A 17,567-nucleotide genomic window follows, 5' to 3' on the forward strand; every position below is an offset into this window, starting at 1 on the left:
ACACTGTTATGTTCCATTTTCAATTCCCTGTCCTCTGATACGCCACATGATGCAGTGACATCATTACCCTGCTTAACAGTTGGGGGGTCAAAGGTCGGGGGGGGGGGGGGGGGTCAAAGGTCAGGGGGGTCACAGGGAAATGTAAAATGTGTGTGTACGTCTGTGTCAAGCAATGATAACGTGAAGGAATTCAAATGAGAATGACAAATGATGGAAGGAGTGGTGCAGTGGATCAAATAGCCTTGTAATGCATTGGTTTCCATGGTGACAAATGAGGCAAAGGATTATCAAGGCGTGCGCTCTACCAAGTGTCCGTTGGAGGTTTTGTAAAGAAACTAGACACACGTGCAGCAGAGAACAATGAGCTCTAAACTTTAACAACGGGAGAACACAGACATTCTACTGGACAGGCGACTAAGTTGGACTTGTTGGGGTCAGCGTGTGATCAGAATATGCAAATTACCCTAGTGGTAGGCTACCGGAAGGTTCTACCCTGTCAGAGGTAATTTACATATAAACGAATCGCCAAACAGAAGTAAATTGTTATTTACGGGTTGACAATTACTGATCACTAGCGGTAGGCCACCAAAGTAATGGATTACTGGAGTAATAGATTACTAAGGTAATGTACCAAGTGTAAGTTATGCAAAGCTATAAAGGTTGATTGGAGTAAATAGTCAGTTATCGGCCAACAGCTTTGAGCTAAAAAGGGTCGCCTGACGGGAGGAACCTCCACGGGGTCCAATCGCGAAGGCGGTCCACCAGTGGCGCGACCGGTCAACAGGCGTGACGGGTCACTCCTTTGTTGACAACTGCGGGTCAGTGGCGTGACCTACCGAAGCGCCTGTGGACCCACAGGAGGCGACTCGCTGGAGTAACCGGGGAAAAGCTCAAGCTGCGAAGGCGTCACAAATGGCTATTGACCTATCAATGAACAACGGTACTTGATTACGAGTGATGATTAAATTACGGAGAGCAACCTATGATTCAAGTTATCAATGAAACAAACCTGCGATTTGTAAGTCAATAACTGAGGGGAGGCTGAATTACTTCGGTGGAGTGGACCACCGAAGGTGATCTGCAAGTAATTTAGAATGGATTGTTAATCAAACAAGTTTGGTTATTTATCTAATAACAATCGGGAGTAATCAAGGAGGAGTTGGAATTAATTAAGTAAAGTCGGGGTTTACTAATTAAATACAATGAGTTATTTGAATGAGCTAAACCATTGAAATTGAATTAAATGCAGTTAGGATTATTAATTGGATAAACTTGCGCTTTATGAATTAATAATACTGGATAATTGGATGCTGAGATGCACGAAAACCACTTAAAAATGATTAAAAGCACTCTTGAGTATTAATTGAATAAATTGACTAATTTATTAATTAATAAAGCATACAAATTATCTATCTGCAACAAAAATAAATGAACAATAGCTTAGAGACAATTCAAGTTGTGATTAGGTTAACTGGGTAACAGATCAATCAATAATAGTGCGGGTAATTAACCACAGAAAATGCGATGAAACACTTAAAATTATTTAAAAGCAATGCGGGTTATTCCCGTGGAAAACCTGCATTCATTCGCCAACGCCTCCTAGGTGTGTTAAATTACCCAAAGCGTTAAAATCATTGAAATTGATTTAAACCATTCAAACTATTAATCAATTGAATATTACCGTTACTTAATCAAAGTCGGGGCACCAGCTGAAGTTAGGGTCTTAAACGAAACATCAGTCTTAAAAAAGAAAGTTCAATTAAAATGTTTAAATTATTATTTCTGATTGAAATGATAATCGCAATTTAACTGAAGCAGGAAAGGAAGGCTGTAAATCCGAGCACTGACTGTTACAACCAGCAGTTGTCGCTGAAAAGCACACAAAAACCACCAAGAATCGTTCAATTCAACTATTAAGTGTTTATTAACAAACGTCTATTCCTAAATCATCAATCTATGAATCACATCTAATCAATAAACATCAAGCAAGATCTCATAAAACAACACAATACAAAACAAAGCCAGCTAATAAAGTGTGTGTGTGTGTGTGTGAGTGTGTGTGTGTGTGTGTGTGTGTGTTCGAGTGTGGGGGAGCGATGTGTGTGAGTGGGTGTGTGTGTGTTCGAGTGTGGGGAGCGATGTGTGTGTGTGTGTGTGTGGGTTTGTGGAGCGAAAGGGGCGTGACTTGGTGAGAGGGTAATGACCACGAACGTCCACCAGAGGGAGGTAGACGTCGGCGGTCCGGTGTAATCACCCGATCTGGCCACTAGGTGCGCGTCGGCGCGCGGGGCAGTTGTGATGACTTAATGCAACCACCAGATGGCGGTACGAGCGGTTGCAATTACCCACGCGACTACCAGAGGGCGCCAAACGGCTCGGCGACCCGGCGAGGAAATCGATGTGATTACCCACCCGGTCACCAGAGGCGCTCGGCGTGCTCTGCCTGGGATAGCGTGACGTCACTGAGCTCCGCACGGGCCGTAGCCGTCGGGAGCGCGCCGGATTCCTTGTGGCCGAGAAATCCGAGCCGCAGTGAACTACACACGGTCCCAGGGACGCACTGAAAGGAGGCGCTTGGAGGCAGCGGCGGCCGTACCGTGCGCTGGTTAGTGAACAGGGAAACAGAGGAGAAGAGGAGAGAGAGAGAGGAGAGAGGAGGGGGTGTCTGACTGTGTACACTGACGCGACCGCCTCAGCTTACACGTACAGAGTCCAAAAACGGCTGTTCAGGCAGATATGGACTCTGGGAGCAGAAGCGTGAGCTGAGGATGAGGAGGCTCGCGCGTGCGTGCGATGATTCGCGTGGATGGCCGTCCACGCGTAGACACAAAAGTACTCAGAAACAGGGATCGGCGTCCCAAAGTTACAAGTACCAACAATAAACACACAGCAATAATAATATCACGTTATTCTAATTCCTGCCCAGACTCTAAGCCTTACTTGGTTGGACGAGGGGGAAACGTGCTTCCGTGGCCAGGTGAAATCCGTCGATTTGTGGCCGCGGGCGGTTCTCTGGCGTCCCAGAAAATAGAGACCTGACGTGGACTACGGAGGGGAAACCCGTAGTGTGATCCGAGGGGCGATCAGCAGCTTCTTGCGATGAGGGGGGGAGTGAAGAAGCGATGCTCAGGTCGGTCTGCAGACGAGCGTGCGGTTGCAGCGCGCGCTCGGGGTCCGGAGGATGCAAACAAAAAAAAGGAAGAAAAAAAAGAAGGGGAAACCAAAAATAAAGGGAATTCCCGCTTTTCTTGAGCTCGTCCAGCGAGGTGAAGAAAATTCAGGCCCGGTCCAGGTGCGTTAACACGAGGCGCTTTGTCTCCTTACGAAAAGGTGCGTCTGGGTTGACGCGATTTCGTTTTGGAAGAGGCTGGATCTCTTCCCGGGCCTGAATTTATACCGTTATGATGTCTTCCGGGCTCCCCGCGGCGTTGGCCGTGGTTCAGCCAATCCACGCGGGGTTGGCTTGCGCGTCACCGGGCCGGTGACCCGGTGATGACGGGATTTTGGGTCCCCCTGCCGTCGAGCTGCAGTGCCGCAGCTAGAGGAGGGGGGACCCGGGGGCCCCCCAGGGGGGGGTCATGTGATCAATGGCGAATTTTCCAGGGTTGAGCACATGGTTTCTTTGTTCTCAAAGAAACGTGGCTCACCCCCCTCCTCGCCCCCCCCCCCTTCCTCATGAGGGTGAGTGAACAAAGGATTTTGGCTCCAACATCCCCCCTTTGTTCCGAAGAGTGGGATGCAGGTCACAGTCTTTGGAGCAAACCTGGGCCGAACAATCCATAGAATCTGTGAACGTCCCCATGTCCTGTGAAACATACTGTCCTTCTCTGTCCACCAGTTCACATGTGAGGTTATTTCCTGAGCAGGCTGGGCTAGTCTGGGCAGGCTAAGGCTAGTCTGGGCAGACTTACTATTTCTATTCTAACTATCTAAGCACACATACATTTCATTTCTTAAGGGTCGTCACCAGTGAACATGAAAGAGGTAGGAAAGGGACAGGAGAGTGAGAAATAGGAAGGGAACGGGTGGTTAGGAAAAGGGTTAGTAGGCCGTGCCTTCACCTCTTGGTTGGGTGAGGGCTGGCCTATTGTGTGTTTGTGGATGGGCCCACAAAACGTGGCGAGACCAGGGTCAGGGAATCCAGTCGGGCCTGTAGTTTCTGGATGTACTTGTACATCGCGTACGCCACTACGGCCGTGATGATCCAGCCACTGAGCAACATTCCGAGCGCTGCCATGCTGATGGGATGGTCTTGGTATGGGTGTCCACCTGCCCGCCTAGGGAAAGTGGCTGAGAGCCCTGTGGGCTTTAAATTGAATTTAATCAATTTGGTTCCCTCAGCCAGAAGCTGGCTTTGGAGGGTGGCATCAATTGTGAAATTGTGCCCGACGAATGCATCCATCATCTCAATCTCCACCTCGTGTCGGTCGGCATCGAGATGATGGAGGATTATGTCGTCAATGTGTACTGTAGCCCCTGGTGGGACATTGAGGAATATTGTTTGATTGGGCAGGGTGAGCTTGGTGGCTATATCATGGCGGTCGTAGGACATGGTCGCTTCAGAATGAGGTGTGTTGACGAGCCATCGACTACCTGCTCTCTCTACTCTGGTCTCGGTTCCTTCATCTTTGATGGACAAACTACCTTGACATTTCTGCTCCGGGGCGTCTGCCCTCAGCCCACATAGATAGTTGGTGACATCTCTAATGAAAGGGTTGCTGGGACAGATCCAGTGAATGTCTTTGGTGTTTGTGCACATGCTGAGATTGGGGACCAGGTAGAGTGAGGGGTTGTCGTCGTGGTAGGCGAGTGTGGGTGGCGTTCGGAGGTGTACGTGTGTGTTACCCTCCCAGAATCCCACATTCAATACGGTTTTTAAACGGTACACATTCTGCTTTTCAATGATTGGTAGGTTTAGGATAAATCCTAACTCTAGGTTCTGTGGGTTCACAGAGATCGGAATAGCACTGCCGAGACTATATGCCAGATGTACCTGTGAAGGTTGTACAACAGTGGTGGTAGTGGTCTTGAGAATCTGTTCAACCAGTGTTAGTGGAACTAAGTACGTGGGGATCTTCCCGGTACTGAGGCTACTCACGGAGGAACTGACTTCTCTAAGGAGATCTTGCATAAGATCCCTGACTATTCGCACATACGTTATGTCCTCACTGACGATACTTGACAAGGTTGTTAAGGCATGCAAGGTGTTATTGATTAAAGCAGAATGCAAGTTTACAGTGAGTATGGTTCCCTGAACCGTTTTGGTCAAGCCTTGTAACTGTTCACTCTGTATTAGGAGTCTCTGTTGGATTTCCGGCATTTCTTCTTCGAGTTCCCCGACATGTCTCTGAAGGGCCTTCAGGCTGACCGAGTTGGCTGCGGAGAGGCCAATCGAGAACAGCGAGCCGATGCCTGCTGCTGCGGAGAGCAGTGCACCGAGGAACCGCTTGGGTCGCTTACCGTCGCTGAGGTCTTTCTCAGTGACCATGAATTTGTCCAACTGTTCAAGCATGTGAACCGTTGCCTGTTTCGCATGCTCGATGGTGTCGGTGGTCTGGATTCCGCTTAGCCTTCCCTCAGTCAGCTGGGGGGGCTTGCGGATGTGGTTGCGGTATACATCCCAGGGGTCTAGGCGCACGTAGAACCTCTGGGTGTATAAGCCGCACCGGGTGATGAGAAGTCCAGGCGACCCCTGAAGGATGATGCCCGTTGGGGGGCCTGGTTCAACTATCACCATGGATGAGGTGACTCGGAGGCTGAGCAGGATGCCAAAAATCCAAGGGAGATCCATCCTGGAACAGATGAAGCGGAGAGATGTGATCACTATTGGGGAGTGGATGGTGGTAGCAGGGTTAGTGCATGCAGGGTGTTATTTGCATGCAAGTTGCCAGGCCCTACTAGTGAGCTTGTTATTGGTCTTGGCCGAGAAGTTCTCCCCCCTCGCTTGGAGGGGTTTCAACCTCTCGGCCCGGGAGACTGAATGGCTTGAATGGTTTGATCTGATTTGCATGGACCCATTTGTATACCGGGGGTTGTCTTGGCTTTGGGATCCTGATCCGGTAAGCCACCGGTGACAGTTTCCCCACGATTTCAAACGGGCCCGACCACCTCGGGAGGAACTTCCTTGAGGTCCCTGCGGGATGAGCATATTTGACGTAGAACACCTTGTCGCCCACCTGGTACTCCTTTGGGGATGCAGCGCGATCATAGTAGGCCTTTGCCCCCTGAGCGCTGGCTTCCAAGTTTCCTTGGGCCCAGGAGAAGGTGGTTTTAAGGTGTTCCCGCAAATCGGTCACGTATTGATGTGCAGTGTAGGCTGTGGCCACACTGACATCTTCGGGGTGGTACAACAAGTGGAGTGGAAGGGTCATTTCCCTGCCGGTCATCATCTCAAAGGGAGTGACTCCTGTGGAGCGGTGCGGGGTGGACCGAATGGCCATGAGCACCAGGGGGAGTTTCACGTCCCAATCCTTACCATTGCTGCTGACATACTTCCTGAGCATGTGCGTGATGGTACGGTTGGCCCGTTCAACTTGACCAGATGACTGGGGGTGGTATGCCAGATGGAATTTTACCTCCACTCCTAAGATGTGGTACAGGTTTGTCATGACTTGGGACGTGAAGTGAGTACCTCTGTCGGAGTCGATGGAAAGGGGAAGTCCCCAGCGGCTGAACACGTGGTTCAGAAGGAGCACAGCGGTCGTGGTGGCTGTGTCGTTGGGTGCTGGGAGGCACTCGACCCACTTGGTGAAGGAGCAAGTGACTGTGAGGAGGTATTTGTTACCTCTGGCGGACTTGGGGACAGGTCCGACCCAGTCTACTTGCAGGTGCGACCACGGGAAAGTGACCCCCCTCCTTTGGAGTGGGGCTCGGTTCAGTGGTTGTGACGGTTGGAACTGGCAGCAAACTAGGCAGCTCTGGACGTATAGTTTGGTGTCATGGGCCATGGTGGGCCAGTATGCCACCTGCTGGAGGGTTTGGAGGGTTGCGTGGGAGCCGCGGTGGCCACCCACCGGTAAATCATGTGCGTGTGCTAACATGATTCCCCTGTGGTCGGTGGGAACCACCCAACGGGTGGGACCCTGGCCTTTAGTGTGAACCAACAAGCCCTTCTCTAGCGTCAGGTGTGGCAGCTCGCGGAAGAAGGCTTTCAGTTCGGTTGGGCTGCCCGCTGGAGCTTGTGGGGTCCCGTCCGTGTACAGGTCCTCCACCAGCTGTCGGACAATCACGAGCACGGGGTCTTGTTCCTGCATCGCGATCAGGTCTGCATCACTTGGCTTGCGTCCGAGGTGAAGTGTCTGTGCGTCAGCGTCGGCACCCTCTTGCCTCTCTCGCGCTTGCCTGCGGGTGATAGCGTTGACCCCACACGGTTGAGGAGGGAGCCACTCGTGTCGGAATTCCCAAGGCCTACCCTGTTCTGCCCCCAGCTTGGCTAAGCGATCAGCCTCATCATTCCCAGCTTTGTCGGGTCCTTCAACTTGGGAATGACCCTTGACCTTTTTCCAGTACACAGTCATTCCCTTGTCAGTGACGAGCTGGTCACATGTCAAAAACAGCTCGGCGTGTTTGACGTCTTTGTTCCGGGCATTCTTCATGCCATTCGCTTTCCACGTGGGGAAGTGCGAAATGAAGCTATGGCGGGCATAGTTCGAATCAGAACAAATCACCAGTTGTCTGATGGATTGCCCAGCTGCTTGCTGGAGGGCGATGACCACTGCTGCGATTTCGGCGTACTGACTGGTTTTCGGACCCAGCTGGAAGTGATCAGGCACCTCGCTTCTGCCGACCCAAACAATGCCCACGCCTGCCCTCATTTGGCTGTCGTGGTGGAAAGAGCAACCATCGACATAGACTTTCGGCATGCCGTCACAGATGTTTTCATCATGGTAATGATGATTGGAAGGGAGGGTCTGTGTCTTGACCAGGAGAGGTTGGATGTTGGACTGTCCCTCACAGTCACAATGTTGGCACGCAGCCAGACCTTGGCCCAAAGCCATTTTGTGGTTTTGTGCGTATTTAACCTCGATGTCATAACCTTGGAGTGCCATCATCCAGGCCGCGATGCGGCTGTTGGACACGCGTCCTTCCCTGAGACGTTGGCTGTTCAGGAAAGAGACTGGTTGATGGCAGGTTTCGATTGTCACCTTCTGACCCCCAATGTAGCTGCGGAAGTGCTCCACAGCCCAGACGGTGGCGAGGAGAGATTTCTCACAGTCGGAGAACTTAATCTCTACACTGCTAAGAGGTCGGCTGGCGTAGGCCACGACTCTCTTGTCTGTGTCGTACTTCTGTGCCAGAGCCGCGCTCAGGCATTGAGCAGAGAACCCTGCCTCAAGGAGGAACTCTTTGTCCTTATCTGGGTACGCCAGACAGGGTGCCACGCAGAGTTTCTCCTTCATGAGGCGGAAGGATTGTTCTTGGGGGGCTCCCCACTCAAAGGCCTTGTCTTTGCGGAGGAGTTCTGTGAGGGGTCTGGCAATGTCCGCATAATCCTCGATGAATTGACGGGAGTAGTTGCAGACCCCAAGAAAGCTCCTCAGTTCTGACACATTAGTTGGGGCTTTGATGTCTTGGATGGCGCGAATCCTCCCCGCTTGGGGTTCGATTCCGTCAGCGCCAACTGTTAACCCCACGTATTCAACCCTGGTACGGCACCACTGACCTTTGCGAAGTGCCAGTTTGGCGCCTGCCGCCAGGAGCTGGTTCAAGACGTGTCTTATCTCGGCTAAATGCTCCTCAAAGGTGCAGCTTCTCATGAGGATGTCATCCACATAGATGAGGTTGCCTCGGGCGGCGGCGTCACTCATCGCTTTGTGGAGGAAGATGTTGAACTCAGATGGTGAGTTTGAGTAGCCGAATGGGCACCGGTTCCAGGTGTACTGGCGGTTGCCAAAGGAAAAAGCAAGTTTGTACTGGTCAGATGGATCCACTTTCATGGTCCAAAATCCATTTGCCACGTCGACTGTGGAAAAGAAACGAGCACCTTTTACTTTGGCCAGCTCCTGATCCAGGTGGATCATGGGCCAGCGAGAAAGAGGAACCTGTTTGTTCAGCGGGCGATAGTCGATGGTAAGCCGCCATTTACCAGTGGGTTTTAATACTGGCCAGATTGGCGAGTTGTACGTCGAGTTGCACTCTCGGATAATGTTCTTCTCTCGCAGTTTGTCAAGGATCTCCTGGATGGATTCATAGGCAGCCAGCGGGATTCTGTACTGGCGTACGAAGGATGGTGGCGCCATTGGGTCGGTAGGAATGCGCACTAGGTGAAGGTCTGTAACCCCACAATCATGTGCATCCCTAGCAAAGATCGCTTGAAATTCGCGGAAAACATTTCTGAGTGCTTCTCGTTGTTCCCGTGTCGTGAGAGCATCTGCTTTTTCAAGTTGCTGCTCAATCTCTGACTCAAAACCAGAGTACGGTTCCTCCGGTGCAGACCCTGGCTGCCCACCGGGGTTCTCAGCACTTTCTGGTTGAGTCGCCAGCGCGTACACTATCATGTCACCTTCGGTGCTGAGGGTTGAACCACAGATTGCCTCCTGTGCGAGGGCTTCGTGACGAGCAATGGTGATCATGCGGGTGGGGAACGTGTACAACACCTTGTCGAGTGTCTCGTCCCTGATGAGGGATGGAGGTAGGTCGCCAATGACGGGCACCCTGAGCTCGAAGTCGTGAAATGAGCTGTCGACCAAGACGCCTAGTGGTTTTCCCGCATTCACCTGAACCGGATTGTGGGTCAGGTTCTGGACTAGCAGGTAGGCTGAGCGGTTGGTTAGCTCTAGAAGGGGTGTGCCACAAATTGTCAGGCAAAGGTCAGAAAAGCACGGTAAGGGTTGAAAGAATGCTTGTGGGCCAAGCATCCTCTGCCCCTTGAGCAGTGCGAGACGGATTGGGAACCCGGCTGTCCGTGCTGGAATTGTGGCTTCCAACTCACTAGCAGCGTGACACGCCTGCGGGATCGTCTGACCGGATGCCATTTGCTCCGGCTCGGTCGTCAGATGCTGCGTGTCCGCGCTCGCCAGTGACCACAAAACCTGGTTCACGGCGTCCAGCTGGACTCCAAGCCTGACAAGGAGATCCGCTCCTATGTGACAAGGAGGGCGGAGCTGCGGGACGACACTCATATAGTGCATGGCTTTCTTCTGCCCTATCTGCACGGAGAGGGCACATACACCAGTTGCTTTGATTAGTGTCTGCGGCGACCCTGCAGCAAGCAGGCGATGGCTGTGCTGCACTTGGACAAGGAGTGCGTTGTGTTGGCACAGATCCTTTAGAAGATCGGCATCAATGGCAGATTTCTCTGACCACAGAGCCAAGAGTGTCTCTGGGACCAAGGTCCCATTCAGGTGTACCCCCCCCACGATGTGGGGATTGTATAGTGGAGATCCATCGTTCGCCAGTGCGCATAGGAATGATGGATGCTCTCTCAGAGACTGATAGCTCCTAGACTGCCGCGACTGCTGGCCGTCAGGGAGCATGACAAGAGGGGTGTTTGAGCCAGATTCTTTGGAAGGCGTACACATGGGATTAGAACTTCTGGACTCGATGGCAGCGTTCATGCTGTCAGAAGAGGGAGGGTCCATGTCTGGACCGATTCGAGTCGGGTTGCGTACTTGGGCCCAAAGGTACCCGCGACGGCAATCGATCAGTGGGGCTAATCGGTTAAGGAGATCTTGGCCAATGAGTAATGGTTCTGTGTCCAGCGTGGTGACATAGATGGGATGCACCAAAGACATCTCTTGGAAAGTGACATCCACCCAGACGCGTTGGGTGATGGGTGAAGTGTCCTGAGTGAAGCTTCTGATGTTAATGCTGCAAGCTTCGACCTGCAGTGGCTTTCCAAGAGACAGCAGAGCTCTCGCAAGCTCGGCGAAGGTGGCTGAACACATTAGGCTTATTTCGGACCCGGAATCTAACAGCGCGAGGGCGTTTACACATCCTCCCACCACCACGGATGTGTAGATGCGGTTGGCGTTCTCTCGGTGCACGAGATTGCCTAAGAAAGTCAGGAACGGCAAATCGGTGGACTGGGAAGCTGTCGTTCTTGAACGTTCTCCCGCCTCACCCGTTTCTCCCCCCCACCCGACAAGGTAAACCTTGTTTGTGGTGGGTCGGGGCCGCCGCTCTAGTCAGGAGGGAGGGGGCCTACGTCCCCGTCCCCTTGAGGGGGGGTGGCGCCCCCTTTGGTTGGACAGGTCCAAGTTCTGTACAGCCTCTTTGATGCAGGTTTGAACCCACTGCTGTAGCTCAGTCTTTAACTGGTCAGCTCTGTAGCGACCGTGGTCCCTTTCCGAACCTTTCATTTTCCACTTTGAATTCGGGTCGGGCCCTTTCTTCAGTTGGAAGTTTTGTTCTGACCTGGCCCATTTTCCACCCTTTTGATTCTGTTGTCCCCCCTTTTGATTTGGTTGTGCGCCTTTCTGCTCAGACGGAGAGGGTGTACCAGACCCTCCTCCAGCATTCGTTCTGGGTGTCGGCAACTCATCGCCCTCAAGCCTCAAATCCGTGTTTTCCCTTGGCTCCATTTCCAGGACCCTCTGGTCAATGTCAGGCTTCTTACCCGGGCATTGACGCAATTCCCACACCATCTGCGCGTGCTGGCGCAGTTCCTTCATGGTGGGTTTGGCGGTCCTGCAAAATAGAGCCACATCGAACCTCCCACTGTCGTGGAGGTTGTTGACAAACAGAGACTTGAAGGCGTGATCTTCCTCCAACCCCGGTGCATTGCGGCCTTGGAAGTAGGCCACTCGTAGGCGCCTGTAATACTCCTTTGGAGGTTCAGACTTCCGTTGGGTGATCGCGAATGCACCAAACGTTGCCGAAGCAGGGTCATTGTACAATGAATACTCTTCCCGGAGAGCCTGGCAGAGGGTGGAGTACCGGTCTCGGGTGTCTGGCGGCAGGGATTCCATGAAAACATGGACTGTTCTGGACGTTGTTTTCCAGAGAAGCTTTAGCTTCTCCCGCATGGAAGGACGTGCGATGTCGAGGAGGCAGCGTTCAACCTCACGGAGGTAGTCCTCGATACTCGCGTCCTTGTTGCTCGGGTCAAAGCGTTCGATGTCCTTTGCGAGGGATTCGAGCTGGCGGGTCCGGACATCCCACCCCCTCACGGGACTGGGGCCGTCCGAGTCCTCTGACGACAGTTCCCCGTGGACTGCTGTCTGACGCGGGTCGGGGCCGCTAGGGCCATACAAGGGAGGTCTACTGGGGTGTAGAGGCACCCTCCTGGACCCCTGCTCCCGACTGCTAGCGTCGCGTGGGGGCTGCAGATGGGAAGGAGTGGCGGAGTCGTCGAAGCGCACCGTGCTGCGGCTGCGCGTGGGCTGAAAAGAATCACCATCTAAGCTATATGAGGCGTCATACCTCTGCGTTGTGGCGCATGAGGAGTCGATAGTGCCAGACCTCTCTGGCGAAGCCAGATTACGACGACCCCAATTAGGGTCACGTTGCGCACCTAGGGTGGCAGTGTAAAGCTGGTGTCGGAGATTTTCTTCCCTCTCCATGCCCATCGCGATTAGCGACTGAGCTTCTTCTAGGTTTTCCTTTAACTCCTGGATCTGAGGCTCACTCTCTAGTGTGCACTCATCGACCTTCGTCTCCTTATGAGGAGGCAGAGCCCGTTGCTTCTCGGGCTCTGAAGGCTGATCCTCGTCCTTGGAGGCGTCCAGCTCCTGTCGGAGGCGAGCGTTGTCCTTGGATAGCCTCTGGTTGTCCAGACGCAGCCGATCCGTACGCTCCTCCGCCTCCTTTGACTGTAGCTCTGCTCTACGCTGGTAGAGCAGGCTGATCTGGCCCAGGACGTCCGGCACTGTACGTGCCGGCTTGTCCCCTGGGTTGTTGACAAAACTTACCAGCTCTCGGATCTTTTCTTCGCAAATCTCAACGCTGTAGCGTTCGAGATTTGCTTTCTCCTCCAAGGAGAGACGGACGAGGTGGGACACCACGTCTCGTATGGCCGGCTCAGTTAGCACCGGCGGAGCCTCGGCTCCCTGTGCCCGGGAACTCTTACCCTCCATTGAGTGGTTGAGATTTACGCCCGAAGTCAACAACGTTAGCTGTGGTTAACGGCAAATTAGCTTTGCTACTGCACAGGTAACGGCTGTACCTGTGTCTTACAAACCTCTCGGTTTCGTTAATTGCTCGAGCTGCACCCTATCCAAGTTAGTCAGATGCGTCTAACACCTTGGCGAGCAATATTGTTAGTGTCTATTAATCGTAGTCAGAAATCTTAACACAGCGTGTTAATCATGCGTAGAATGCAGGGAAAGCAAGGCACTAACCACTTCACAACTGATTTCACACCACAAGTGACTTTGTTCGACAGTGCTGAAAAAGTGTATCTTGAAAACCAATTCTGGGAGAATAAAGTTAACGGCTACACCTTAAGTGAACGATTCAGGATTATTTTGTGCAGTTATTCGTAACAATGCTGGTTTACAACAGCCTCACACGGGGCACCATTATGTTGGGGTCAGCGTGTGATCAGAATATGCAAATTACCCTAGTGGTAGGCTACCGGAAGGTTCTACCCTGTCAGAGGTAATTTACATATAAACGAATCGCCAAACAGAAGTAAATTGTTATTTACGGGTTGACAATTACTGATCACTAGCGGTAGGCCACCAAAGTAATGGATTACTGGAGTAATAGATTACTAAGGTAATGTACCAAGTGTAAGTTATGCAAAGCTATAAAGGTTGATTGGAGTAAATAGTCAGTTATCGGCCAACAGCTTTGAGCTAAAAAGGGTCGCCTGACGGGAGGAACCTCCACGGGGTCCAATCGCGAAGGCGGTCCACCAGTGGCGCGACCGGTCAACAGGCGTGACGGGTCACTCCTTTGTTGACAACTGCGGGTCAGTGGCGTGACCTACCGAAGCGCCTGTGGACCCACAGGAGGCGACTCGCTGGAGTAACCGGGGAAAAGCTCAAGCTGCGAAGGCGTCACAAATGGCTATTGACCTATCAATGAACAACGGTACTTGATTACGAGTGATGATTAAATTACGGAGAGCAACCTATGATTCAAGTTATCAATGAAACAAACCTGCGATTTGTAAGTCAATAACTGAGGGGAGGCTGAATTACTTCGGTGGAGTGGACCACCGAAGGTGATCTGCAAGTAATTTAGAATGGATTGTTAATCAAACAAGTTTGGTTATTTATCTAATAACAATCGGGAGTAATCAAGGAGGAGTTGGAATTAATTAAGTAAAGTCGGGGTTTACTAATTAAATACAATGAGTTATTTGAATGAGCTAAACCATTGAAATTGAATTAAATGCAGTTAGGATTATTAATTGGATAAACTTGCGCTTTATGAATTAATAATACTGGATAATTGGATGCTGAGATGCACGAAAACCACTTAAAAATGATTAAAAGCACTCTTGAGTATTAATTGAATAAATTGACTAATTTATTAATTAATAAAGCATACAAATTATCTATCTGCAACAAAAATAAATGAACAATAGCTTAGAGACAATTCAAGTTGTGATTAGGTTAACTGGGTAACAGATCAATCAATAATAGTGCGGGTAATTAACCACAGAAAATGCGATGAAACACTTAAAATTATTTAAAAGCAATGCGGGTTATTCCCGTGGAAAACCTGCATTCATTCGCCAACGCCTCCTAGGTGTGTTAAATTACCCAAAGCGTTAAAATCATTGAAATTGATTTAAACCATTCAAACTATTAATCAATTGAATATTACCGTTACTTAATCAAAGTCGGGGCACCAGCTGAAGTTAGGGTCTTAAACGAAACATCAGTCTTAAAAAAGAAAGTTCAATTAAAATGTTTAAATTATTATTTCTGATTGAAATGATAATCGCAATTTAACTGAAGCAGGAAAGGAAGGCTGTAAATCCGAGCACTGACTGTTACAACCAGCAGTTGTCGCTGAAAAGCACACAAAAACCACCAAGAATCGTTCAATTCAACTATTAAGTGTTTATTAACAAACGTCTATTCCTAAATCATCAATCTATGAATCACATCTAATCAATAAACATCAAGCAAGATCTCATAAAACAACACAATACAAAACAAAGCCAGCTAATAAAGTGTGTGTGTGTGTGTGTGAGTGTGTGTGTGTGTGTGTGTGTGTGTTCGAGTGTGGGGGAGCGATGTGTGTGAGTGGGTGTGTGTGTGTTCGAGTGTGGGGAGCGATGTGTGTGTGTGTGTGTGTGGGTTTGTGGAGCGAAAGGGGCGTGACTTGGTGAGAGGGTAATGACCACGAACGTCCACCAGAGGGAGGTAGACGTCGGCGGTCCGGTGTAATCACCCGATCTGGCCACTAGGTGCGCGTCGGCGCGCGGGGCAGTTGTGATGACTTAATGCAACCACCAGATGGCGGTACGAGCGGTTGCAATTACCCACGCGACTACCAGAGGGCGCCAAACGGCTCGGCGACCCGGCGAGGAAATCGATGTGATTACCCACCCGGTCACCAGAGGCGCTCGGCGTGCTCTGCCTGGGATAGCGTGACGTCACTGAGCTCCGCACGGGCCGTAGCCGTCGGGAGCGCGCCGGATTCCTTGTGGCCGAGAAATCCGAGCCGCAGTGAACTACACACGGTCCCAGGGACGCACTGAAAGGAGGCGCTTGGAGGCAGCGGCGGCCGTACCGTGCGCTGGTTAGTGAACAGGGAAACAGAGGAGAAGAGGAGAGAGAGAGAGGAGAGAGGAGGGGGTGTCTGACTGTGTACACTGACGCGACCGCCTCAGCTTACACGTACAGAGTCCAAAAACGGCTGTTCAGGCAGATATGGACTCTGGGAGCAGAAGCGTGAGCTGAGGATGAGGAGGCTCGCGCGTGCGTGCGATGATTCGCGTGGATGGCCGTCCACGCGTAGACACAAAAGTACTCAGAAACAGGGATCGGCGTCCCAAAGTTACAAGTACCAACAATAAACACACAGCAATAATAATATCACGTTATTCTAATTCCTGCCCAGACTCTAAGCCTTACTTGGTTGGACGAGGGGGAAACGTGCTTCCGTGGCCAGGTGAAATCCGTCGATTTGTGGCCGCGGGCGGTTCTCTGGCGTCCCAGAAAATAGAGACCTGACGTGGACTACGGAGGGGAAACCCGTAGTGTGATCCGAGGGGCGATCAGCAGCTTCTTGCGATGAGGGGGGGAGTGAAGAAGCGATGCTCAGGTCGGTCTGCAGACGAGCGTGCGGTTGCAGCGCGCGCTCGGGGTCCGGAGGATGCAAACAAAAAAAAGGAAGAAAAAAAAGAAGGGGAAACCAAAAATAAAGGGAATTCCCGCTTTTCTTGAGCTCGTCCAGCGAGGTGAAGAAAATTCAGGCCCGGTCCAGGTGCGTTAACACGAGGCGCTTTGTCTCCTTACGAAAAGGTGCGTCTGGGTTGACGCGATTTCGTTTTGGAAGAGGCTGGATCTCTTCCCGGGCCTGAATTTATACCGTTATGATGTCTTCCGGGCTCCCCGCGGCGTTGGCCGTGGTTCAGCCAATCCACGCGGGGTTGGCTTGCGCGTCACCGGGCCGGTGACCCGGTGATGACGGGATTTTGGGTCCCCCTGCCGTCGAGCTGCAGTGCCGCAGCTAGAGGAGGGGGGACCCGGGGGCCCCCCAGGGGGGGGTCATGTGATCAATGGCGAATTTTCCAGGGTTGAGCACATGGTTTCTTTGTTCTCAAAGAAACGTGGCTCACCCCCCTCCTCGCCCCCCCCCCCCTTCCTCATGAGGGTGAGTGAACAAAGGATTTTGGCTCCAACAGACTGTTATTACGGAGACTGTCAAAATAAAAGTCCCAAGTCCCAGAAGACTATGGACTGGGAGTCTTGACACCACATTGTTCTGATTGTCTCTACTGAGCATGTGCAGAACTACTAGTTACTATGACCGTGGTGACCAGGAGCAGGACCAGTGTTTCAAAAAGTTGCGTTTTCCCCCCCGTTTACATGGCGGATTCCCAAAACACTACGAAAATGTTCCCCTTTCACTAGACCGCGCTGCGCTTTCATCGCTGGCGCATGCGACTCCCACCTTCGCCTCGCCAGAAACCATAGAATGAGACGGTCTTGACTTTTAACTGAACCCGCTGATGCAATTTGTCCAAATTATCACGGCCTTATTGTTGTTATTGCTACCTGATGGTCGCCAGGCCGCACTGGAAGCCCCGTGAACAAACTCGCCCTCCGGCGAAAGGTAAAACATTTGGGAATGTTTATGCTTGAATAGATTAAAGGAAATGACATTTATTGGAATTAAGTCTGTCAGGAGTTTCCATAACAAATCAAGCCAGAGATCACAGAGGGTCTGAAAACGCTGTCTGGTTCTCTGTTTTCTATTAAAACACCAAGAACTACTGTTTGTTTCTTTTAAATCCTTCTCGACCGGCGTCCACTCCCCCTTCGCTTCTACTTCTCCGTCTGACCTCGATCATTTCCAATAACCCCACTGGAGCGCCGTTTCTGGTTCGGTTTGTTTTGGAAACGTAATAAATCTGCAGTCATACGAAAGCAGCTTGTTTCATTTACGGGCCGCTCTGTTCACTGAGCTGTCTGTCGGCTCTTTGTAGTTAAATCCTCGCA

The sequence above is a fragment of the Lipophrys pholis genome (genome assembly GCF_963383615.2).
Source record: "Lipophrys pholis genome assembly, chromosome: 15".
NCBI lineage: Eukaryota > Metazoa > Chordata > Actinopteri > Blenniiformes > Blenniidae > Lipophrys > Lipophrys pholis.